This window comes from Chelonia mydas, chromosome 15, assembly GCF_015237465.2.
Source record: "Chelonia mydas isolate rCheMyd1 chromosome 15, rCheMyd1.pri.v2, whole genome shotgun sequence".
In the NCBI taxonomy this organism is placed as follows: domain Eukaryota; kingdom Metazoa; phylum Chordata; order Testudines; family Cheloniidae; genus Chelonia; species Chelonia mydas.
The window spans coordinates 22,886,998-22,911,421 of record NC_057856.1 but is presented as its reverse complement, the minus strand read 5'-3'; the positions used below and the strand labels follow the sequence as shown (position 1 = coordinate 22,911,421).

The 24,424-nt window shown below is 42.4% G+C and overlaps 1 long non-coding RNA gene across 2 annotated transcripts in view; it reads right to left on the bottom strand.

Moving 5' to 3' along the window:
- Positions 1-311: 311 nt before the first annotated feature.
- The window catches only part of LOC122463054, a 113,215-nt gene continuing 89,102 nt past the window's right edge, over positions 312-24,424 (bottom strand). For both annotated transcript variants that reach the window (XR_006286033.1, XR_006286032.1), the window contains one exon: positions 312-691. This is a non-coding gene — a long non-coding RNA (uncharacterized LOC122463054). The remainder of the gene's footprint in view (positions 692-24,424) is intronic.

Sequence of the window (24,424 nt, the reverse complement as noted above, 5' to 3'; positions counted from 1 at the left end):
AGCAGTAGCCAGGGATGGCAGCAGGGCGGGGGTAGGCGTTCAAAGGGTACCTGGGAGAGGAGAGGATGATGGGCTGTGCAAACAACTCAGATACCATGGTGATGGGCACTGTATAAGTTCCTGACTAGAACAGACTTTCCCAGGTCTGCCAGATTTTTGTGGACTGGGGCTAACATTTGAGTTGGGAACAGCATCCTGATGGGTTTCATTTGGAGTTCAGCTCTATGGAAGGATTTCATACAACACTAGAGGGGGGTTAAAAAAAAACGGTCAGTTACTAAATTACACCAACGATGCCAAGAAGCCCATAATAAAACATTTATTATCACTATACGGTGAGCACCAGAGACAGGGTGCATCGGCATAGCTCCACTGAAGTCAAAGGTGCTATGCCAGTTTACACCAGCTAGATATCTGACAGATAATTAGAGTTTGTGAAACAATAAACATCTTACCTCCCCGCCCCCAATACAGAACTGGCATCTTTCAGGACACAGGGCCATTGCTACATACGTGTTAGCGACTCTGCAATTGCTTCTCCCTCCTGCTTTCATGTCTGTCTTAACAAAGCTTCATCTGAAGCTGGATCTGTTCTTCAGAACTTTCTGTTCAGCAAGTTCTAAGGGTGTTTTGTGAGGCTCTGGAACTGGAGTTGATGAGTGATGAGAACAGGGAGAATCCTGGAGCATTTCTGTAAGAGAATATTAGATTTATCAGAACAGAAAATTATTAAAAGGGAAAGGTCCATTTAAGATCACCAGCACAAAGTCCAAGGGTAAACACTCCATGTGAGGAAGAATTTTGCCCTCTACCCGCTGTGGAAAGATTCATTCAGTCCCTGTGCAAGGCTGCATAATATGACATTCTTTGAGTAGTGTTTGTCCATAGCTACAATGACTTATCAAAGGAAAATCGGGTTTTCTGTTTTGTGTCAGACAGGTCTGACACACAGCCAGTAACCTCTGAAACAATGGTTATGCTGGTCTCTTTAGAATTTTAACCAGAACCATTTTTCCCCCTTGGTAATCAGGGTGTACAGAGAATGAATTGCTTCTGAAATACCTATTGAAGGGTACAGGGCTTCTCTTAATTAGCATTTGAAGTCTGGAAAACGCCATGTGGTGGTTTTGTGATTCCGTAACTGCTAAGTCCCAATGACTAAAGATGGATACAATTCGCTTCCAAGACAAAACTGCATTTGACCTTTTAGCCCAAGTGTGGAAGACAAGCTTTCATTTCAACTCATCCTTTGCTGGCTACAGTCCATTTATTAGCTCATGAAGGCCCAATTTTTTTTTAAGTGATCCAAAATTTTGGCAGGTTTCAGAGTAGCAGCCGTGTTAGTCTATATCCGTAAAAAGAAAAAAGAGGACTTGTGGCACCTTAGAGACTAACAAATTTATTAGAGCATAAGCTTTCGTGAGCTACAGCTCAGCTCACGAAAGCTTATGCTCTAATAAATTTGTTAGTCTCTAAGGTGCCACAAGTACTCCTTTCCAAAATTTTGGGTGCCTCATTTTCTTAAGTGTTTCAAACTGGGTACCCAACTCTAGAGTCACCCAATGTAACCAGCAATCCAGGCCTGAATGTTTTCTGTAGCATTATCACAAGGTGTAGCAGACACAGGTAGAGCTGACTGGGAGTTTTCCATCAGAATGATTTTTTGACAGAAAAGGAAGTTTCTGCACATTTGAATTTTTCCATGGAAAAATTCAATTTTGCCAAAATCTGATTTTTCTTCAGGAAAACTGAAACAAAAAACATTTCATGTTGGGCCAGTTTGTCGCAAATTGAAATATTTTGGTTTGTGGAACTGACCATTTAGTTTCTAGTCAGTTCAATATTAAACTGCATTTTCCCGATCACGGCGCATTGCTTCATGGCAGTCATAGTTTAGAGTCCTGATGTCCCCATGTTTTCCTATTGGCTGAGCTCCTTAGCCAGACTACATCTCCCATGATGCAATGCACTCCCCATCTGACTCTGCAGCATGGTGCATCATGGGAGTCACATGCTTGCAAATGCATAATGGGAGATGCCTCTGCCCCTGCATGCATCACTGTACGTAGCAATTCATGTGAATAAGCCATGAACGTCTATGGCTTTTGGCTACCACAGCTGCTTCCATGTCCTCTAAAATGACACATCTGATTGCTAGAGCTGGACAGAAACCTGGAAACATTTTCCATAAGAATCAGGCCAGATTCTAATATCCCAGTATTGGCAATAGCATACATTCAAAAGCCATGAGTTAGGCCCCTCAAAGATTGCGAGAGTCGTGATAGTATCACAAGTGTTGTCAACACTCCTCCTTACTCATATGGAGCTGCCCCTTACTCCATGGCTAGTCCTATCAGTGAGACCCAGGGCTTGTCTACACTGCCCCGCAGTTCGACTACAGGGGGAGGGGGCGTGTGCGCGCGAATAGCAGTGCACAACAAAATGCTGTGCTATAACACCCCCCCCGTGGGCAATGCAGGCGTGAACTTAAAGGTCCCTTATTCACATGAATGTGGTCCTGTTTGAAGAGGATTACGTTAATGCCAGTGAAGAACCTTTGAGTTTGCACCCACGGCATCCATACAGGGAGTTATAGCACAGCCCTTCGATGTGCACTGCAACCCCCTCATCCAAACTGTGGGGCAGTGTAGAAATAGCCTCAGGTACCATTCAGTGAGAGTTAAGTTAACAGAATCTAGCCCCCATTGTGTTGGATAAAAACCTTGCCAACTCAGACCTTTCAAGACATTCCCATGGCTTCTTCATACAGCCAGGGAAATTCACAGCGTAACTGTGATTGAGATGGAAAGACAGCAATATGGGGCGGGTGGGGGTGTTCTGAACACTGGACTGTTATAACGTGGCTACTTTTGGTCACTTGTGCATACACAAGAAAGTTCTTATGCATGATATGCAAATTATGGAACTCCATAATTTGCATAGATTCTCCAGATTTCTGGACTCTCAGACTTAAAAGATACACAACTGAGTAGTTTGTTCAGTTTCTGAGAACATTCAACGCTGGCCTCTCTTATGACCCTGTCCCCCTTCAAAAAAGGTCATCCTAAGGGCCCACTATTGGGGTGGCTAGCTTTCTCGGCCACACTGTTGACAAGACTAGTGTTCCTTCTTCCCCATGGAACTCAACCGCTGCACTTTGACTGTCAGACCTTGACATTGCAATTTATCTGAATGCAAACAAACTCCTTCTGCCACCATGTGCCTGGACATGGAAAGCGACCATAGGCGTGGCATCAAATGGACTTCTAGCAGGGGCAGAGAGTGTTCAGTGGAGCTTGTACTAGACTTATGTTGATGGTTTTCTTTCAAATTGATTCAACAGCAGAAGGAATCCAACTAAAATCTTTCCAATTTCCCATCTCACAAACATTCTTTTTTCATGTCTTTGCAATTCTGATATTTTTCTTCCCACCACCAACCCCTTCACTTTCTTTTCAGTCTTCATCTCTGTAGGTTCTGCAGAAGTTGGGCAATACTTGTATCCCTCAGAACTGTATGCACTTGACTATATAACAGCTTAGGGCTTGTCTGCATGGGGAGTTAAGATGACTAAACTAAAGGTGCAAAGTTAATCTACAAACTTTAAAGAGCAGTATCCCCTATGTGGATGCTCTCATTCAAAAGTAAACTGGTCTTAGTTCACTGTAGTACACTGGTTAAGTGTCCTAAATGTCCCTGTGTAGACAAGCTCTTACTGTGTAAGTGTGTATAAGAAGTTTTACTTTGTTCTCTGTTCTTTATTGCGCTGACAGATAATGTAGGACAACATGTAGGGAGATGATATTGTAATGTGAGAGGAATGTTTCCATTGATTTTGATCATTATGGGATTACACCTAGAGTTATGTTTTGAGTTTCTGGTTCAAGTAACAAAACAAAATTCAGTTGAAATCAGAGATTCTCCCAGGTTTTGCTTTACAAACAGATGAAACCACAAAATCCGCATGATTTTAACACAAAACTCTATATCAGACCATGATCCTTCACCTGAAATGTTTGATTGAAGCATGCATGAGCTTTAAAAATATACATCTTTTGAAAAACAGCTGACATTTTGAATTGGTAACAAACTCGAAAACCAGAGCAGCTTTGCTTTGTTTCAGGTTTCACTGTCAACAACATTCCACAGAGGTCTAAATAAATACCCTTCAACATAACCTTTTATAACTTGGCAATATAAAGGGTTTGTTTTGAAGTCCGCTGAAACTGATACTGGGGTTACATATTGCAAAGAGCCAGCAAGGCATAAAATGAGGTCCCTGGAGTTGTTTTGATTAATACCGATCACTCAGGCTTGAGATTTTAAAGACAGGTTTCTCGTTACCATGCCATTTATACCAGAGCCACGCACTAGAGATTTGGACAAGCTCCTGTAAGAATCTCTGCACTAAACCGTGTGACATGAGAAAGAGTCACTAATGTCTCAAGAGCAATAGAATGTATTTGTAATACTCCTCAAATGCTCACCAATATCACCCACTACCTGCACCTCACCATGCGTGTACCACTATTATCTTCTATACACAATATAGATATGTATGGTCTTAAAGGCATTCGAAAAACAGAACTAAATTCAGCCCACATTCAGTCACAGCCTTTGATAAATTGTGATGCAAGCACGCATACGTTGCAAAAAAAGAAAGCTATTTGCTTACGCTGATAATGCGTCTGATTCGGTTACAATTCAGTAGCATCGTATGACAAAAGTAGAGCCATTGAAATCGGTGGACCTCCTTGAAATGTAAGATACTAAATCTGCCCCAGCAGAGAGACAGGGGGCAGCCTATGTTCTTCTGAAGTCCCAGGTAAGCCCTTAAAATAATAAATAAAGGGGGACTGCAGTGGGACACCGGCATTGTGCTAGCTGGCTGCAATTGAGGTTGGGGGGATTTCATCTAATGTGTCTAAGGGTGGCAGGATAAAACCCAGTTTAAGGAAGAATCTCTAGTACAATTTGAGTCAGCCAATATGGACATTAAGGATGGGAACGTTCATTTTCCAACATTCTGAAGCTACCTGAACCCCTCAGGTTTTAGCCTCAACAGCAGATAGGAATCATGTAGCTGAAATTCAGATGCCTCTTTCTGCCCTTCCATCTTTCCAGTTCAAAACACTCTTCTCCCATCCACCACCACTAACCCCTTCACTCTCCTCTTAACCCTCTCAGCTATGCTCTTGTCCCTTCTGCAGGTCATGTGTAGCCCCGGAAATCTGCGTGCTGTACTATAACCAACCACATTTGCCCCCCAATGTTTCTTAACCAGTAGGTTATGAATACCAAGCTGATGGGGAGGGGCAGGGTCAAGAGGCACTGAAATATTTATTACATGATAAAGCAAAGAAAATCTCGCTCCCCTACTCACCATACACCCTTATCATTCAATGTCAACCTCTGGAAATACACACACATTATCTATCATGGTTAGCATTTGTTACTCTTATAGGAAACATAAGTGCGGGGGGGGGAGGGACTTCAAATAAGGAGTCATCCACACAAAGAGGTAAAAAAACACTGACCTCTATGCTAAGGCTGCATAAAAAGTTTTCCTTTACATCATATCCCATGTTGCATTGACAAACATAACATAAGAATGGCCATACTGGGTCAGACCAAAGGTCCTGTCTTCCAACAGTGGCCAATGCCAGGTGCCCAGAGGGAATGAACAGGTAATCATCATGTGATCCATTCCTTGTCACTCATTTCCAGCTTCTGGCAAACAGAGGCTAGGGACACCATTCCTGCCCATCCTGGCTAATAGCCTGTGATAAATGAAGGTGGGGTAGCTCCCTTTTATGGACACCCAGCCAGCCAGTTAGCTATAAAGTCCTTCTTGGTGGCTGTTCTCTGCTTGCTTTATCTGTAAAGGGTTTAAAAAGTCCCCCAGGTAAAGGAAAGGGAGTGGGCACCTGACCAAAAGAGCCAATGGAAAGGCTAGAATTTTTTTAAGTGGGGAAAAAACTTCCCCTTTGTCTCTGTTGTTGTTCGGGAAAGAGGGGAACAGGGAGCAGTTATGCTATGAGAAGCTTTAATCCAGGTATGATCATAGAGCATCAGATCATACCTAGAACTACTTATCTGGAACCCCCAAATGTGTAAGTAGATCAGGAATGTTTAGAAAGATGCAATTAGGTTTATTTATGGCTAGTGGACTAACCCCAGATACTTTAGTTTGCTTGTAACCTTTAAGCTGAACCCCCAAGAAAGTTATTTTGAGTGCTTAGGCTTTTACTAGATTTTAAAAGAGCATTTCCAAAAATTAAGTTCCAGATGTATTTTCTTTCTTTTTGTTTTTAATAAAAATTTACCTTTTTTAAGAACAGGATTGGATTTTTGGTGTCCTACGAGATTTGTGCATATGTTGTTTAATTAGCTGGTGGCAACCACTAATTTCCTTTGTTTTCTTTCTCACCTCTTCCCCGGACGGGGCGTGAAAGGGCTTGAGGATACCCCACAGGAAGGAATTCCCAACTGCACCTTCCTGGGTTCCAAAAAAAGGGGTTTTGCATTTTGCATTTACCAAGCCAAGGTCAGAAATGAGCTGTAACCTTGGGAGTTGAATACAAGCCTGGAGTGGCAAGTATTATTTTTTTAAAATCCTTTCAGGCCCCCACCTTCTGCACTTTAAGTGCCAGAGTGGGGAATCAACCTTGACACAGCCATTGATGGACCTATCCTCCATGAATTTATCTAGTTCTTTTTTGAACCCTGTTATAGTTTTGGCCTTCACAACGTCCTCTGGCAAGGAGTTCCACAGGTTGACTGTGTGTTGTGTGAAGAAATACTTTTGTTTGTTTTAAACCTGCTGCCTATTAATTTCAATACAAAGGAAGCAGATACTGTTGGGGGGAAAAAAGATGTTTTAAGGCACAAAGATGACCCTGGCCTCTGATGTGGCTTTCAGAGCCTCCACTCTGGCTTTGGGGATTGAGCCACTTCGGAAAGGAACCAACCCCCACTTGCCAATGGCCGAATGAGGAAGAATCACAAAGAGCGAACACTTAGGGAGCTCCTCAGATCCTATACTGAAGAGGAAAAACAAACATACTAGAGCTTTGGGCCTGAATCGTTTTGTTTCTACCCAGCTCTCTCACATCTCTACATTTATTCTAACTGGTTTGTCAAGGCCTGTGTTTCACTTGGAGAAGCCGATCATCTTCCTTGATTCCACTGGATAAAAAGCAGATGCTTTTGAAAAAGAGGTTTGTTTAAAAATAACAGAAAGCAGCGTGTTTGTACGCACTTGCACAGCAAACATCTGAAAATGAGGCAGGAGGAGAAGAAAAGGAAAATATGAAAAAGGTGCAGTTTTATTTTAAGTAGGACATTCTTTTCCTCTTTTGAATCCACGTGTATAGCCTTGAGGGAAGAAAAGAAGTGCTGAAAAGGCATTATTATAGAAACTAAAGTAAAGTACTTTAGCACAGCACTCTAAAATAGAGTGGTGCTAAAAACAATGGCTTGCTTTCAAAAATCATTGATTGATTAGAACCAAAAATCTTTCCCTTTCTTTCTTTCGTGTGTGTGGCAATTATCTTTTTAAAGAAAAAGGGGATTTGAAGCAAGTTTGCCACAAATCTGTAAGGAATTGCCTTCCCCCCACCCCACCAAAAGAAAAGTTTGTAAAATGATCTGACAGAATTATCAGATAGATAGATAGACAGATAGATTTTACGGGCCAAACCCACAGCCTGCAGATTGGTTTCACTCTATGACTTCAATAGAGCTATGCTGATTTAAGCCAGTTAAGGATCTGGCATTCTGTGTTTTATCTTCCTTTCCTCCCATCATACTCTTTCTTCTTTGCTTATTTTAGCTAAATTCTACAGATAGACTGGGGCAATATTTCAACGGGGAGAGCTTCCTTTGCAGGTGCACCTCAAATTTAATTGTTAGTGCAATTATTAAATTGAGTAGTTGCAATGCCAAACCACTGATTACAGCACGCCAGGCAGTTAGTTGTAAATACTGTGACAAGATGGCCGACATTAGTCTGGTGTGTCCTGCGCTCGTCTTGGCGGGGAGCTAAGATGCCACCCCTTCCCCCTGTTCTTGGGGCAACGATGGCCCCGCTAGTAGCCCAGGAAGGTGGTAAAGGAGGGAAGCAGGAAAGAGCAAACCCTCATCACTCTGAGCCCCAGTCCCTCTCAACCCCTGCGGGTTCTTACCCTCTTCCCCCTTGGGTGGGATACCTGCAGTCCTTAGATGCTGGGGAAGGGAGTCTCCCTCTCCTACTGGGGCAGGGTCCCCCTTACTTTGGTTCCCTGATTTTCCAAGTCTCACAGCACACCTCCAAGCTCCAGTCCAAGTCCAGTCCAGTCCCCTTTCTCTTCCTCCCCTACGTGCCTGAAGCAGGGGGTTTTATTAGGTTCCTATCAGGGCCTTCATGGACTGCAGGTGCTCCAATTAACCTGCAGCCGCCTTCCCTAGTCTACAGGGAGCCACGCCTTAATTAGCCTTGAGCGTACATATTTCCCCTGTAGCACTCTCCCACTGCTTCCTGGCCCTCCTATATCACAATACTTAGATTTCTTGCCTGCAGTTTATTCTGTAGGTACAATTATCTGGGAGCAAATTTTGCAAGAAAAAGGTGTAATTCCCTCTGAAAAATATACCCCTTGGATCAACTGATTGCCACACAACAACAGGAGAAGAAAGACGGAGGTGCTAGTGTTGGTTTCTCCGCTGTAGATCCCTAACATTGATCTCATCAGATCTGTTGGCCCAGTCTTTTAAAAAATGGAATGTCTTTTTAAAAATTTTCTTCTAAGTCCTCTCCCGGCACAGCGAATTTAGGATACAATATCTCAGTATTGAAAGTGCTTAAGAAAATCATTCTGGACCTGATTTATGAATCTCTTAAACTCGTACTTAATTTTAAGCATATGCTCAAGTCTCACTCCAGTGGGAGTTGGGCCCTAATTTAGGACGGCATCCATCCTTAGGACAGTACTTAAAAACAGCGTTGCCAACTCTCATGATTCTGTCATGAGTCATAGGATAATAACTATTGTTTACCTTAAAGCCCCAGCTCCCAGAGTCAAGTGGATATGTGATTATTTCAGCCTTCATTCTTAAAGAAAAGTATGTTTCTAGCCTTCGTGGTTGTGAAGAAAATGTCAAAATGTGACCCTAGTGCACCAAAAACAGAAGGCAAATTAAAAGAACACCAAATCAATTTTTTGTTTTAACATAATCTCATGGTTTTAAAGCCAATCAAGATTTTTGGTGAGCCTGACTCATGATTTTTGAACATTTGGGATTGGCAATGCTGTGAACATGTGGTTGACTTCAAGCATATGCATAAGTGCTGTCCTGAATAGGGCCCTCTGGCCTGAAAAAACAAACAAAAAAACCAACCCAAACCCCAAAGTTCAATCCTGAAGCTGTTAGTTCTTTTCCCTTTGAATCTTCCTTGCGTTCTCATTCACTTATTTTTGCTGTTTCCCTGCAGCAGTTTCCTATTCATGTGGATCCCAGTGCTGGATATGAAACAAGTTACCTTTAAATTAGGTGCAGAAAGCTGTTTGTCAGTGAAACGCGGTTAGCTTTAAATAGGTCATACGGACTATTAACATCTATAAAAAAACAATTCTAAGGCCAGAATGTCATTTAAGAGCCCTGTTCAATTAACATTCGCTTTCCACATCTTAGGTCATGAAGCATCTGCAGAGCATTCTGTTCTCAGAAAGGCTATTTGATCCTGAACAAAAGTTGTGCATGACCGCTACTGTGAAGCCCAAAATGAAAGGATTGGTGGTTTGAACTATGGTAATAGTGGATTCTCTGTAACTTGAAGTCTTTAAATCAAGATTTGAAAATTTCAGTAACTTGGCCAGAGGCTATGGGCCTATGACTGGAATGGGTGGGTGAGGTTCTGTGGCCTGCAATGGCACGTGGTCAGATAGGGTGATTATGATGGTCCCTTCTGGCCTTAGAGGGCACATCTACACTGGAATAAAAGACCCTCAGCGTGGCCACAGTTGGCCCAGGTCAGCTGACTCGGGCACGTGGGGCTTGGGCTGTGGGGCTAAAAATTGTTGTGTAGATATTCAGGCTCTCCCCAGCAATTTTACATCCCAAGTCCCATGAGCCCAAGCCAGCAGACCAGGTCAGCTACAGGTATTTATTTGCTCTGTAGACGTACCAAGAGTCCACGAAGATCATCCAACACTCTTGTGCATTTAGGAGCCTTCAGTAAATCTCCTAATTCCCAGCGAAGGACGATTCCCCTCTCCACCCAGGAACCGCACCAGTAATGTCAATCTGCTTATATTCAGCCTTCCCTGAAGCCAGCTAGAGGCCAGGGTGGTGAATGATCTAGATGATAGATGGCGATTGCTGTATTATTAGTTATTCGTAATACACTAACACCTGTTCAAATGAACAGCATACAGATTATTGGGGGGGTTGGCTATAGAACAAGACCTTAACAATGAAAATCTCAATGAACATAAAGAATCCAAAGATGTATTTTGTAAGAGGGGGGTGCCCCCTGCCCCATGTCTTGGCCAAAATCTCTCTCTCCCCCATGTGATACACTATGGCAGTTCTATAGCACCCAGGTGGCTCCAGGGTGAATGGATGGGATTTGTGGAGAAATGTTGGGACCCATAGGGATGAGAGAAGTTGTATACCTGTAGCAGATTGCTACTTAATGGCTTTGCACATGCAAGTCCTCCTAAATACTTGGGGGTGAAGTTCTCTTCTCCATCCTCATTGAATCACTCATCTTCAGGACAAATCCCTGTTGCTGTCACCTGTCTCCAGCAATAGCCAGTACCAGATTGTTGCCGGCACCCAGTGCCCAGAGGCAAAACAACAGCAGGGGTTCGTTACCCGGTATGCTTCACTCAATAATCACAACGGGGTGGAGAAGCAGAAAAGTTTATTTGCAGCTGCAAACAAGGTACAGGGAGAACAGAATCTCAAATCCTGCACACCAGTGCAGGCCATTACACACACTTTTATATTCCTTAATGCCACTGCACTACACATCAGCCAATTAAAACTTTGCACAAATACTCTGCCTTCCTTATACGGGTTACAACAATATTTATTTCCTGCAACCTCTAACAAGCATTCCTAGCAACTTAAACAACCAGCACATTCTGTCTGGCCTTGTAACTGTCCCTCCTATTATCTTTAACTTGGCGTCAGCAAACCTGATACTATGAAGGCATTATCTGCAGCTGCAACATTGTTTTAAGAGCAAAAGAGCTTACTCAAACCAGCCAGGCCTGAATTCTATTAAGGGGGTTGAGAAGAAGCCCTTAGGCCTTCAGCAGGGAGACCTCCTCGACCCTTATGGCCTTCCATCCCCTCAACTTAACTAGTGGCCATGCCCTGGGGTCTCCAACAAGATGCTTCAGGGGAAGGTTCAAGAAACCCTGAAGTAGAAAAGTACAGAGTAACAAGCCCGGGGAAGAAGGCTCCTATTAATCACAGTCATTTAGCAATTAGAGCTGGTGAAAAGTTGGAATTTCCTTTCAGTGGGAAATTCTGAAAATTTGCAGAAACAAAGAGAGACAGACAGACAGACAAACAGATACGCAATTGTAAACTATGGCTGATACTTCTGTTCTGCAGTGTTACATCAGCAGCCACATCATAGTAGTCAAGGACAGTTATGAATAGATTACTTCATTTATATCAGGTTTCAGAGTAGCAGCCTTATTAGTCTGTATTCGCAAAAAGAAAAGGAGGACTTGTGGCACTTTAGAGACTAACAAATTTATTTGAGCATAAGCTTTCATGAGCTACAGCTCAATTCATCGGATGCATTCAGTGGAAAATACAGTGGGGAGAGTTATATACACAGAGAACATGAAACAATGGGTGTTATCATACAGACTATATCAGGGTGTCACCATGCCTCCGTGGATCACAACTGAATACCAAATTCAGGACAAACTGCTGGGAAAAAGGGCAGACACACCCCAAAAATGGTGGTTATTCTTCCATGAGATATTCCAAACCAGCAACAAAAGAAAACTTCTGTCTCACCATACTGGCTAACAAGAAGTCAGAAATACAGCCTCCTTAGGTATTCCAGTCCTAGATTCAACACCCAGACACTGGACTTAATGCTGAGTGGTCATTTAAAACCAAAAAAAACAACAAGGACTCTGGTGACACCTTAAAAAGACTAACAGATTTATTTGAGCATCAGCTTTCGTGGGTAAAAAACCCCACTTCCTCAGATGCATCTTTAAAGGTGCCACCGGACTCCTTGTTGTTTTTGTGGATACAGACTAACACGGCTGTCCCCTGATACATTTAAAACCAATTTCATCAAACAAAAGGTTCTTTTGATCCCAAAGGACCAGCCACATACCCAGGTCAATATATAACTCTGATCTTACCCAATAATCACACTGTTGCCAATCCCTTAGTATCTAATATCTAAAGGTTTATAAATAGATAGATAGATAGAGTAAGAAAGAGAAAGGAAGAGAGAAAGTTAACATTAGTTAAAAGAATCAAATACATACAATAAATGCAAGGTTCTTGGTTCAGGCTTGTAGCTGTGATGGAATAAACTGCTGGCTTATTAAGTCTCTGGTTGCTTCCAAATCAATGGAAAGTCCTCAGTCCTTTGGTCAGAATGCTCCCATTAGTATAAGTTCATAGTCCAGAGGTTTGAGCAGGAAAGAGGCAAAATAGAGATGTTTCCAGGGCCTTTTATAGCTTCTGCCAAGTGAAGGGAAACCCATTGTTCTCACTGTGAAAAATTACACGTAACAAGATGATGTTTGGAGTCACATGTCCATGCATGCTTCGCTTAGTCATAGCAGAAGCCATTACCCATACTCTAGTTAGAACCTTCACAGGAGAGTCCATTAAGTGCAGACAGGCATCTCCCATGGTCCATTGTGAGTTAAGTGTTCCTTGATGGGCCATTTTACATGAATGGTCCCTTGAGGATGTGCAGGCTAAATACTTTGTAGTGTTACCACACGAGCAAACATTTGAAATACACGTACATCATTAATATTCATCATTTCAGATACAAAAATCATACAAATGGCATAATCATATTCAGCGAATCAAAACTTTTCCATAGACATCTTACATGCCACACTTTGTACAAGATTTGTTGCAATTATACAACAGTGGTAGCAACAATGATCTACACAGTCATATTTTAATCAGATAACGTCACACTGGGTAACCTCTAGAGGACCCACCTTAAATTGAGGCCCTGTTGTGCTTGGTACTGTACAAACACATTGTACAGCGCAGTGCCCGCTCTAAAGAGTTTGCAATCTAAATGGATTTCATAGAGTTTAGATCACATAATAGTCCCATCTGGACTTAGTCTGACCGTCTGTATATCACAGACTATTAAAAGTTTCACCAAATACTCCTATATTTAATCCAATGACTCTAGTTAGACCAAAGCACGTCAGCTCTCAGGAGACTAAACTCTTGTGTGCCACAGATAGCAAACAGGAGCCACCAATGCCCTGCAATGGCAGGGAACTGATTAGGTGAGATCTGCTCCAATAATCCTAGCAGATGAACCATGCCCCACGCTGTAGAGGAAGGTGAAACCCCCATAAGGTCCCTGCCAATCTGACCTAAGGAAAACTCCTTTCCTACTCCAGATATAGCGATCAATTTGACCCTGCTCATGTGAGCAAGAACTCAGTTACCAGCTGAGTTTCTGGGGACCATAGGGAGCGCGACGTGAATGCTGATCCATCAATATCCAGCCCGGGCTGGGGAAGCTAATGATCCAACCAGCAGTCCAAATTCGGTGATGAATCCTGGCCATATGCCACCTGAGGTATGTTGCACATGCGCTACGAAGAAGCTGAGTTTCTGTGGGACTTACAGCAGACAAAGAAAAATTATTAGTCCATTTTACAGGTGGGAGGGACAGAGAGACTGAATGACTGGCCCAAGATCACAGAAGACATCTGTGGTAGACCTGGAAGCTGACTCTAGATTTTCCAAGTCCCTATCCAGACCATTGCTCCTCCTTAGTCCTTAGGGATAGTTTTCTGGTTAGGTTGGTTTTCCAAAGCTCCTTCATCTTTGTTGTGCCAACATCAAAGGATGGAACTGTGTCCATTCCACCCTTTCTCTTTTATTTTCTTTTGTTTGTTTTTTTAATACAAACTTGTTTGCTTATCTTTCCAATTCAAATCTGGTCTCTTTGGAGGACCGGCACACTGGAGTGATACAGGTTTAATGCTGAGATAATCCAGTTATCCTGACAAGCAAAAGTTAAGAAAGGCAAAATGCCTCTGTGCATGAGGACTGCCTTCTGAATAGCAATTAATGAACATGCATGAGGCTTTTCAGCAATATCACAGTCGCCACAAAAGAAGCAGTCGCTGCAGAGATAAGGCGTCTCTTTCTCAACCAGCACTGTTGATAATTAAATGACCTTGTCAGAAAGTTTAGATGTTTAGTGATTCAGCTAGGAATATTTGGCTAGAAAAAGGGGGAGGGGGGAAGAGATAAAATTGCCTTCATAACTACTTTTGATGTCAAATCAACTGTGAAACATCCCATCTTAAGGGGGGGGGGAATACACTTAAAATCTTTATTTTCAGAGACCAATATGTAATGGGGCTGATATGACAAGAGCTTGACACATACCTTTGTGCATTTTTGAATTTTTACATACGTAAATCAAGTAGCGCAGGGCTGCAGGCTGCTTATTTAACAGCTGTAAAATAGGATTAATGCGGTCTGGATTAAGCAATACATATTTAAGGCAAGATGAATATCTGCATCAGTCCTCAAAAATAGAGAATATATATATATATAAATAAAAGTGAAATAGAGCAAAGGCAATGTTAATATCAGCAGGAAATTTCACACTGTTAAAACAAATAAAACAACACCTGATGGCTGCAATTAAATTCATTACTTTGTTACAAAATATGGAGCTTTGTGGCTCTACAGTCTAATGACTGAGTAGGACAGATGATGATAAAGCTCATCAGTGTGGCTATTTTTGACTTTATGTCAGGTCATGAATGTGAATCTTTGTTGCCATGAATAAGCATTTATTTTTGGTCGTGCATGGTTTTCAGTTTGGGAGGGGAGGGGATGTAGACAGAGCTACCACTTGCTCAGGAATATATTCAGCGTTAAGATGACCCTTGAACATCTTTGGGACAATGAGAACGGGATGAACTGTTCATAGCAAATTATTCGTTGAACACATTTTTTTCTGTTTGTAAATATTCCATGAAAAGATTTTGATTTTGATGCCTGGGAACTAAAAGCATTAGGACACTTCTGTCCAGTTTCCTTCCCGCATTGAGATCTGCTTGGTGCACCAGAGACGATAGGGAGCCTGGGGCGGTCTCTGATTGTCATGTTGGATCAATGCTAGCTCCTGCGTAGACTGTATCAGTCAACGTCCTGCTTCAACTTAAAATAGATGGTAACAACCCCCAAGAGTTGGCACAGTACACTGGGCTCTGGCCACATCCCTATCTCCTATACCAAGGTCACGTTGGAGGTGTGACACGGGAGTCAGCAACACCAGCTCTGCACCAAGTGAGAGCTCCCTCCTGCCAACAGAATTCTCAGCTGCTCAGTTTGGGCTGCTTCCTGATTCCTTTGACACACAAAGGTTTAGAAGACAGCAGAGATTCTGGCCTGGGTTCCTGGCTATTCAGGGGGATGTCACCAAAGTCACATGCTTCTGCTCTCCAGTTGGATGACTCAGTTTTATAAACCGAAGGAGGGGAAATAAAGTGATTTCAGAATGGGCATACAAACATTGCCAGAATGAAACACTAGGTCAACACACGTGCACAAGAGACCATGTATATTCTTGTGAAGAAAAAAAGCCAATCATATGCAGGGTCCCGGAACATGTATAAAAGGGTCACAGATACCATCAAAGTGAACTTGATGATGTTTATTCATGAATGTTCTTGTACAGAATTTATCCAGCTCTATTTAAAACTGATGTGAGGATGTGCTATGGCTTTGTGGAACACCGCTGATGTAAGGGTATGGATTTGTCCCCTTGCTGGTAATGCAGAAAGGCTAATAACTCAGAGGGCAACATCCAGAGGAACTTGCTCAGTTTTTACTTCATTCCTATTCTGTAAAACTCACATTTGATACCTCAGGACTTTGCTCTCTGCTATTAGAAATAATATCTACATGCTTGATTTTAATTTTTGTAAAGATTTCTGGTTAAAAATATACCCCTCCAAATTGTGAAACTAACAGCACTTGCTACAGTAAAGCAAAAAGCAAGCAGGTATTGGGCAAGTATTCCAGCATATTTCTTAAATTAAATGAAATTTAAATGTTGACCCCCTGATATTCCGGTAGTGGAATGTTGCTCACAAAGACTTAAGCGTGCTGTGTCATGGTGTGGTTTTATAACGTAGTCAGGATAAAGACACTAGGGGCCCAATCCAAACCCTGCTAAAGTCAATGAGCTTTGAATCAAGCCCTCAGTGCTTCAGTGGGTGTGAAAGGTCCCTGAAAAATTAAGTCCTCTACTCATACTCCAAACCGGGACATACATACAAGCTGCACCATCGCTAGCCTACATGTACCTCTGAATGAGGAAGCCTCTTCTAAGGATAAAGTGCCAGGACAGTTTCCAGCCCCATTCAATCCCTGGCTTCCTTGCCAATAAAGTTTCCAATTAGAGTCAGGAATGCCGGTGATGTAGATGCCTGCTGACTGAATGAGACAACTGATTCATTCCACACATGACAAGGAGCAGCTAGCGGTCAGAGAACAACTTTTGGTCGCTAACAACCTGAGTTGGATTTGAGCCAAGGATCTGATAATAAGCTCATACCGCACTTTTCATCTTCAAAGTGGCTTTGTAAACATTAATAAATCTTTGCAACTTCCTCTTGAAATAGGCAACGTATTACCCCCTTTTAGAGATGTTGTTATTAACACACAATTCAGCCAAGGCCATAGAGCGAATCAGTGTCACTGCCAGGTTTAAAAAAAGCAAGAATTCACGGCTCCCACTACTCATTTAAGATAACAGGACCATGCTCCTCAAGCAATTCTAGAAGAAAGAGGTTCCTATTACTGCTCTCCTGAGCCAGTTTGCCAAAATAACTGATAAATATAGAAAAATACAATGAAACCTACAGAAAAATTAAAGTTGTAACACTTCCTCCTCTGCTACATCTCTAGGGCTATTTAGAGCAATACAGTGCTTGCCATTAAAAGTTTAATATACAAATAGCCACATGGCAGTATCTTAGATACACAACATTCTCAGAGTGCCCAGTAGGAAAAGGCTGACTTTTTAATAGAGACCACTGTACACAACCTTGTGGCAATGGGAAAGTGGTAAATTATTTCCTCTACCAATGGGAAAGTTGCATGATCCATATGTTCTTATGTTGAAAGGAATCCCAAACTTTTTCCAAAATACTATGGGTCTGATCCTCAGCTGGTGTGAATTGGTGGACCTCCACTGACTGTAGTGATTTACACCAGCTGTGATCTGGCACTGAGACTTCTCTAGAATAGCGATGCACATCTGTGATGAATCAGGCACTGTTCCATGAATAAACTTTTAAGTGCTGTGTGCAGAATTTCCTGAGCTATACAGTGACATCCGAAAGATCCTAAATGAAAGGAAAGCTTTGCTATGCTACCTCAGTGTCTACAGTTGAGGATTCCTGCATGTCTGCACGGCGTGTCTAGTGTAGACCAAAAGCGGGATTCACACTGGGGTTTAAAAGCGTAAAGAATTCAATTCAAACCAAGCTGGGGGTGAGAGGGAAGTGATATACATTTGGATCAAGAGGCAAAAACCATGGAATAAAAGGACTTTGCATTTTAATATCCATTTTTCCTCCTTGTGAGAGAAGACATGATGAACTTTTCTTTTTCTGGACATGCTGAATAGAAGAATCTTGCACACTGCGCCTTTCATCTGAAAGGGCTTTACAAACTGCAGATCTATAACACTGTGGAAATGCAGCGTTCTCTGTAGTGCAGGGCTACCGTCATCTCACTGCATATCTCATCATGGTGACAGAAGGGGGAGTTTTAGCTGAGGAGAATAGAACTGATACCTGCTTGTGTGAAAAGCATGAGGGGATTCTCATGTTCATACTGAGCAGACAGTAGCTGAGATTTTAAAGTCTCATGTGAAAAGGCCCCCCTCACATTAAGCTATGTGATATTCTAGTTGACCATCTCAGAAAGGAGGGCTGAGTGGAACTGGGTTAAATTAAAATTTGTGGGACGATTAAGCATTGAAAACTTGATCCTTATAGTACTGGACCTTAAAATCTCACGTCATAGGGAAAGAGAGCGTCTTTTTGTTACAGCAGCTCCGTGTTATTCACTGGAACGCACATAAGGCAGCACAGGGCAGTGCTGAGCAAAGGAACTGTCTTTACATGAACCACCAGAACCTTTCCTTCAGACACAGAGGTATGAAAAGAATGCAGGATCACGCTCCTAGCCCTATAGCGTGGATGATAAGAAAGGAGACAGGCAATGTTGCACGAAAGGGACTTGCGAGAAGCCACAAAGCAGTCACAGGGCAATGCACTGATACATTGTTTAAAACAAACAAAAGGAAGTATTTTTCATACAACGCACAGTCAGCCTAGGGAACTCTTTGCCAGAGGAAGTTGTGAAGGCCAAGACCATAACAGGATCCAAAAAAGAACTAGATACATTCATGGAGGATAGGTCCATCAATGGCTATTAGCCAGGATGGGCAGGGGTGGTGTCCCTAGCCTCTGTTTATAAGAAGCAGGGAATGGGACACAGGGGATGGATCACTTGATGATTGCCTGTTCTGTTCATTCCCTCTGAAGCACCTGACACTGGCCACGGTCGGAAGACAGGATACTGGGCTAGATGGACCTTTGGTCTGACCCAGTATGGCCGTTCTTATGAGGTGGTTTTGCAATGCAACCTCTGGGTATCCTAGAATCATAGAATATCAGGGTTAGAAGGGACCTCAGGAGGTCATCTAGTCCAACCCCCTGATCAAAGCAGGACCAATCCCCAACTAAATCATCCCAGCCAGGGCTTTGTCAAGCCTGACCTTAAAAACTTCTAGGGAAGGAGATTCCACCACCTCCCTAGGTAACGCATTCCAGTGTTTCACCACCCTCCTAGTGAAAAGGTTTTTCCTAATATCCAACCTAAATCTCCCACACTGCAACTTGAGACCATTATTCCTTGTTCTGTCATCTGCTACTACTGAGAACAGTCTAGATCCATCCTCTTTGGAACCCCCTTTCAGATAGTTGAAAGCAGCTATCAAATCCCCCCTCATTCTTCTCTTCCACAGACTAAACAATCCCAGTTCCCTCAGCCTCTCCTCATAAGTCATGTGTTCCAGTCCCCTAATCATTTTTGTTGTCCTCCACTGGACATTTTCCAATTTTTCCACATCCTTCTTGTAGTGTGGGGCCCAAAACTGGAAACAGTACTCCAGATGAGGCCTCACCAATGTCGAATAGAGGGGAACAATCATGTCCCTCGACCTGCTGGCAATGCCCCTACTTATACATCCCAAAATGCCATTGGCCTTCTTGGCAACAAGGGCACACTGTTGACTCATATCCAGCTTCTCTTCCACTGTAACCCCTAGGACCTTTTCTGCAGAACTACTGCCGAGCCATTCAATCCCTAGTCTGTAGCAGTGCATGGGACTCTTCCATCCTAAGTGCAGGACTTTGCACTTGTCCTTGTTGAACCTCATCAGATTTCTTTTGGCCCAATCCTTTAATTTGTCTAGGTCCCACTGTATCCTATCCCTACCCTCCAGCGAATCTACCTCTCCTCCCAGTTTAGTATCATCTGCAAACTTGCTGAGGGTGCAATCCACACCATCCTCCGGATCATTTATGAAGATATTGAAAAAAAACCGGCCCCAGGACCGACCCTTGGGGCACTCCACTTGATACCGGCTGCCAACTAAACATGGAGCCATTGATCACTACCCGTTGAGCCCAACAATCTAGCCAACTTTCTATCCACCTTATAGTCCATTCATCCAGCCCATACTTCTTTAACTTGCTGGCAAGAATACTGTGGGAGACCATGTAAAAAGCTTTGCTAAAGTCAAGGAACAACACGTCCACTGCTTTCCCCTCATCCACAGAGCCAATTATCTCATCACAGAAGGCAATTAGATTAGTCAGGCATGACTTGCCCTTGGTGAATCCATGCTGACTGTTCCTGATCACATTCCTCTCCTCTAAGTGCTTCAGAATTGATTCCTTGAGGACCTGCTCCATGATTTTTCCAGGGACTGAGGTGAGGCTGACTGGCCTGTAGTTCCCAGGATCCTCCTCCTCCCCTTTTTTAAAGGTATTTAAAGGTAGTGTTTCTCAAAAAAAAGCAATTATACATATGCATGAAACACAAAGAGCAAACTGGTGTGCGACAGCCTGCATACGTCATATCTGTCTAACTTCAGGCTTTTGGCCCAAGACTTGGGTTTTTAGCAAATTTCTCAGGCCCTCAAAAGGGCTGCCAAAAACCTCAGGATTTTCAGTGGTGCCTCAGCCAATGCCAGGAAAGTAATGCTGTCAGAACAGATGGGAATAGAAGGTCCATATACGCTGCAAAGAATACAGTTGAGTTCCTGAGCACCACCATTTCCCCAGCTCACTTAGGGTTTGATTCTGCAGCCCCGAAATCAGTGTAAGCTTGGTCATAATGTTAAGAGCTAGATCATGCACTTCAAGTGCAGGGACAGATTATTTTCCATGAGTACAGAATAACTGAAAATATATTTGATATCATACAGACAAAACAGATGTGGACTGAGGAGAGATCTTGGGGTGGGGGGCGGGTATTTTCCTATTGTGGGCAGCGGGGGAGGGGAGGCGACCTCTCCCGCCACCACCCACATGCTTAGATAGCAATATAAGCTACTGATTCACAACACGAAGGAGCAAAAAGTTGCAAAACCACTGTCGGAGCGGCATCCTGAAATTACCTTGGGAATCTTTCCTTCTTTCCAGATCAGAATCTACTGATGTAAACATTGACATTTTCTGGGTCTCACTCAGGATGCCAACACAAACAAAAACCCCTGTTCACAAATGCAGTGGTAGCATTACACAGAAAAAAGTGTACAGCTAGAGCTCCACATTACACACATTTATATACACGCTTTGAAGTCAATGGAGTTCTGCCAATTTGTACCAGTGGAGGATCTGACCTTTCCTGTATTATATATTTTAAAAGCTTGCTATTCACTTATCTAGGCTTTTCGGTGCATTCGAGCTATTCTGTCTATTTTGTAAGCTCTTTAGGGCAGGGACTGTCTGTAGTAAAGTGCAAGAACACGGTCACCACTTAACCCAATGATTTCTTTTTAAAACCGATTCTCACCGCATTTCCAAGTTTTACTTCTTTGCCCATTTCCAGGTCGACACAAAAGGCCTGAGCCGAGATAATTAAAGACAGGAAAAAAGCAAAAAAGGTCAGACACGGGGTGCTACATTTTTTAAAGGGCCCCTCTTTGAATGAATGGTGACTCAAATTAATTACCGCATTTATTGTAAGTTCTCAGAAAATTCTGCACTCCCCGTGCTATATTTTTGAGGATCTGCTGAATTCTTCACACGTACAGAAACAGTGATTGAACCTCTACTTTAAATGAAAAACAAAAAACAAACAAAAAAAAACTCAACTGAACCTTAACTACAGAACTGTGACTGGCACCTAAAGAATAATATACAGTTGTCATTTGTACGTTGCCTTTGTGATTATACAGGGTACTTTACGAAGTGTCTTAGAAGCAATGATGCTCTTCTATCTCACATGCAGCATCTCAATAGCGGTATAACACAGGAGCCCAGGGAATTACCTACAGCATAGAGGCTTGCATTGTATTCCAGCCCAACATCAGCTATTCCCAGCCTACTGCAGGGCAAAAGGTCTCTTCAACATTGCTAGGAAAAGATTAACAAATGAAAAATAACTGCAAAATATTAAAGGAAGTGATTCACTAGTAATGACAGAAAGAACTTGCATTTTCTTACATCGGATGGCTGTAAAACGTACCTATCAAATTAATAGCATAAAGTTTAAATTATGCATTGTGTCTTTGTGAGATGAAATCAGTGTGGCATAATTAACATGCTCCCTTCCCAGAAAAAGGTCTTTTGTGCTGTCACAATTTTTCAATATAGTTCAGCTTGAATGGGATTTTTGTGGGGCGATAGGAGATATTAGTTGGCAGCAAAATCACCATTGACCTTTTAGTTTACAAATAATCTGCTTATTTGAAGGCTGCACACTGCATTTTAAACAATAAGCAGGAAACATAATGGAAATAATTTAGTTTTAGCGTTCAGCACTGCGTGGCTGTTTTCATGCAGACAAAACAACATGTGCTCTTTATTTTTAAGGGCTTTAGTCCAACAGCAGCAGAATTTCACGATCAGAGCATGCAAAATATTAAGCAGCGTATGTGGTACTCATAATATTTGTGATATGTTTATTAGATTCTGGAAGTCTGAGCCAAAATATTGGAAACAGTTGAGCCCTAATGGGCAAAAGTTATGCTGAACATATTTTTGCTCCTCTGTGGCATAGGCAGAAAGAAGCAGAGTAGTGACCTTAATCCTAAACTAATCTATGCCTTCATGCTATAATATTTTAACCCTAGGATTGCCACTGTGAATTTAGTAAGGCTCTATTCTGGGAAGGCACTACAAAGGTCAGAGCAGGGGAGCTGATATCAGGGTTCTTGGCTTATACTTTCATCTCTGCCACTGACACACCATATGATTATCACAAGCTTTTTGACCTCAGTAGGGCCAATCCTCCACTGCCTTGCAACTTGTGTGGTCATTCATGGGTGTGCAAAGTGGGTGTAAAATGCGATCACTTGAGACTGGTTACAAACCTCGTGCCTGTGATCTAGCAGTTCTCAAAGGCTTAGCGTGCAGTTTATATGATACTGAATGGACAATGGTGGCATTTTTCTAAAAAAAATTGCTTGAACTATTGTAATTAGTTTTGTTAGCAAGGAGAAGACTGTAACCAATCCAGATGATAATTAATTAAATACCAGTTTGAGGAAGTGTGGATGGAATTCACTGTTAGCATCTGGGTATTCCCAAGAGATTTAAATTGTGCTCCCCATAGTCTCTGCTGGAGCAATCATCGACCCATCATTGTATCTGCTGGATGAAGATTCAGGGTGGGGAAAGACAAGGGGAGGATTTGGTTTTTCAAAACTTTACCCAATCATGACCTAGGTAAGTTCAGATTACAGCAGGGCAAATTTGGGGGCGGGGAGTGAATAGTTTATTCAATGAAAAAATGCATTTTTGGTTGACTCAAAACTTTATGAATTTTACATGAACTTGTGGAATAGTTTCAGGCAAATTATTATTGCAATTTAAGTGCAATCCGTGCAGTAGCCACCACAATCCTTATAACCATTAGCTCAGTGGTTAGAGCGCTCACCCATGCTATGGGAGACCCAGATTTAATTTCCCTGCTTTGCCAGAGGTGGAGCGGTGATCTGAAGGTGGTTCTCCTATACCCCAGATAAGTGCTCTAACCATGGGGCTACAGAGTTGTTCTCTCTTTCTCTCTGCCCAATGACTACTCAACTACTTTATACAAAGTGGATTCCTGGGGAGCGAGCAACAAGTAACATTTATGGGAGGAAAAAACTAACACCGTGGCTTTGTCTGCCTGTGAAAGTTACCCATTCTGACAATGCACGCAGCTGGACAGGGTTTAATCGCAAGTGTAGTCAAGGACAAGCCACGATCTGGACCTCAGATTCAGCACCATAACTAGTTTGTTTCTGGCTACACTTGCAGTTCAAACACATTCAGCATCGGTTCAACTGTACATGTTGCTGCCAAAGTGTGTCAACAACAGGTAATTTTCACAGTATATTTGGGGTCTTGTGGAAATGACAAAGACTTGCAACAGCAGTAGCTATTAGTGCCTGTTAGAAGTCAAGGGAGTTCTTTGCATTTCATTAAGAATCCAAAAGTAGGTGGGTGGATGGATACATATGTATGTATGTATGTATGTATGTATGTGAGTGAGTGAGTGAGAGAGAGAGAGAGAGAAACAAGGATTTAGGAAATTCAAAACCCAGACTTGTTTTCCATTGAAAATCGGCCCTTTTTCCCAACAAACATAGGCCCATTTTAGAATTAAAATGGCAAAACCAAGTCCATTTTTCATGCAAAAGCAGCTCGGATGAAGTGTGTAAAAATCCCCCCCCCCCCCCCGTTTATGGCTTTGCGATGGTAAGCTATCTTGTTAAAATAGCAAATCAAACAAAATTTGAGGGGCATGCAGTATTGCAAGAACCCTAAATGACAAAGAATTTTACTGCAAGATTAAAAAATAACATGGGACTGATTTATTTGCATGGCTCAACAGGCTATTTTTAGATGCCTATTGGGAAATTCCTTGTAGT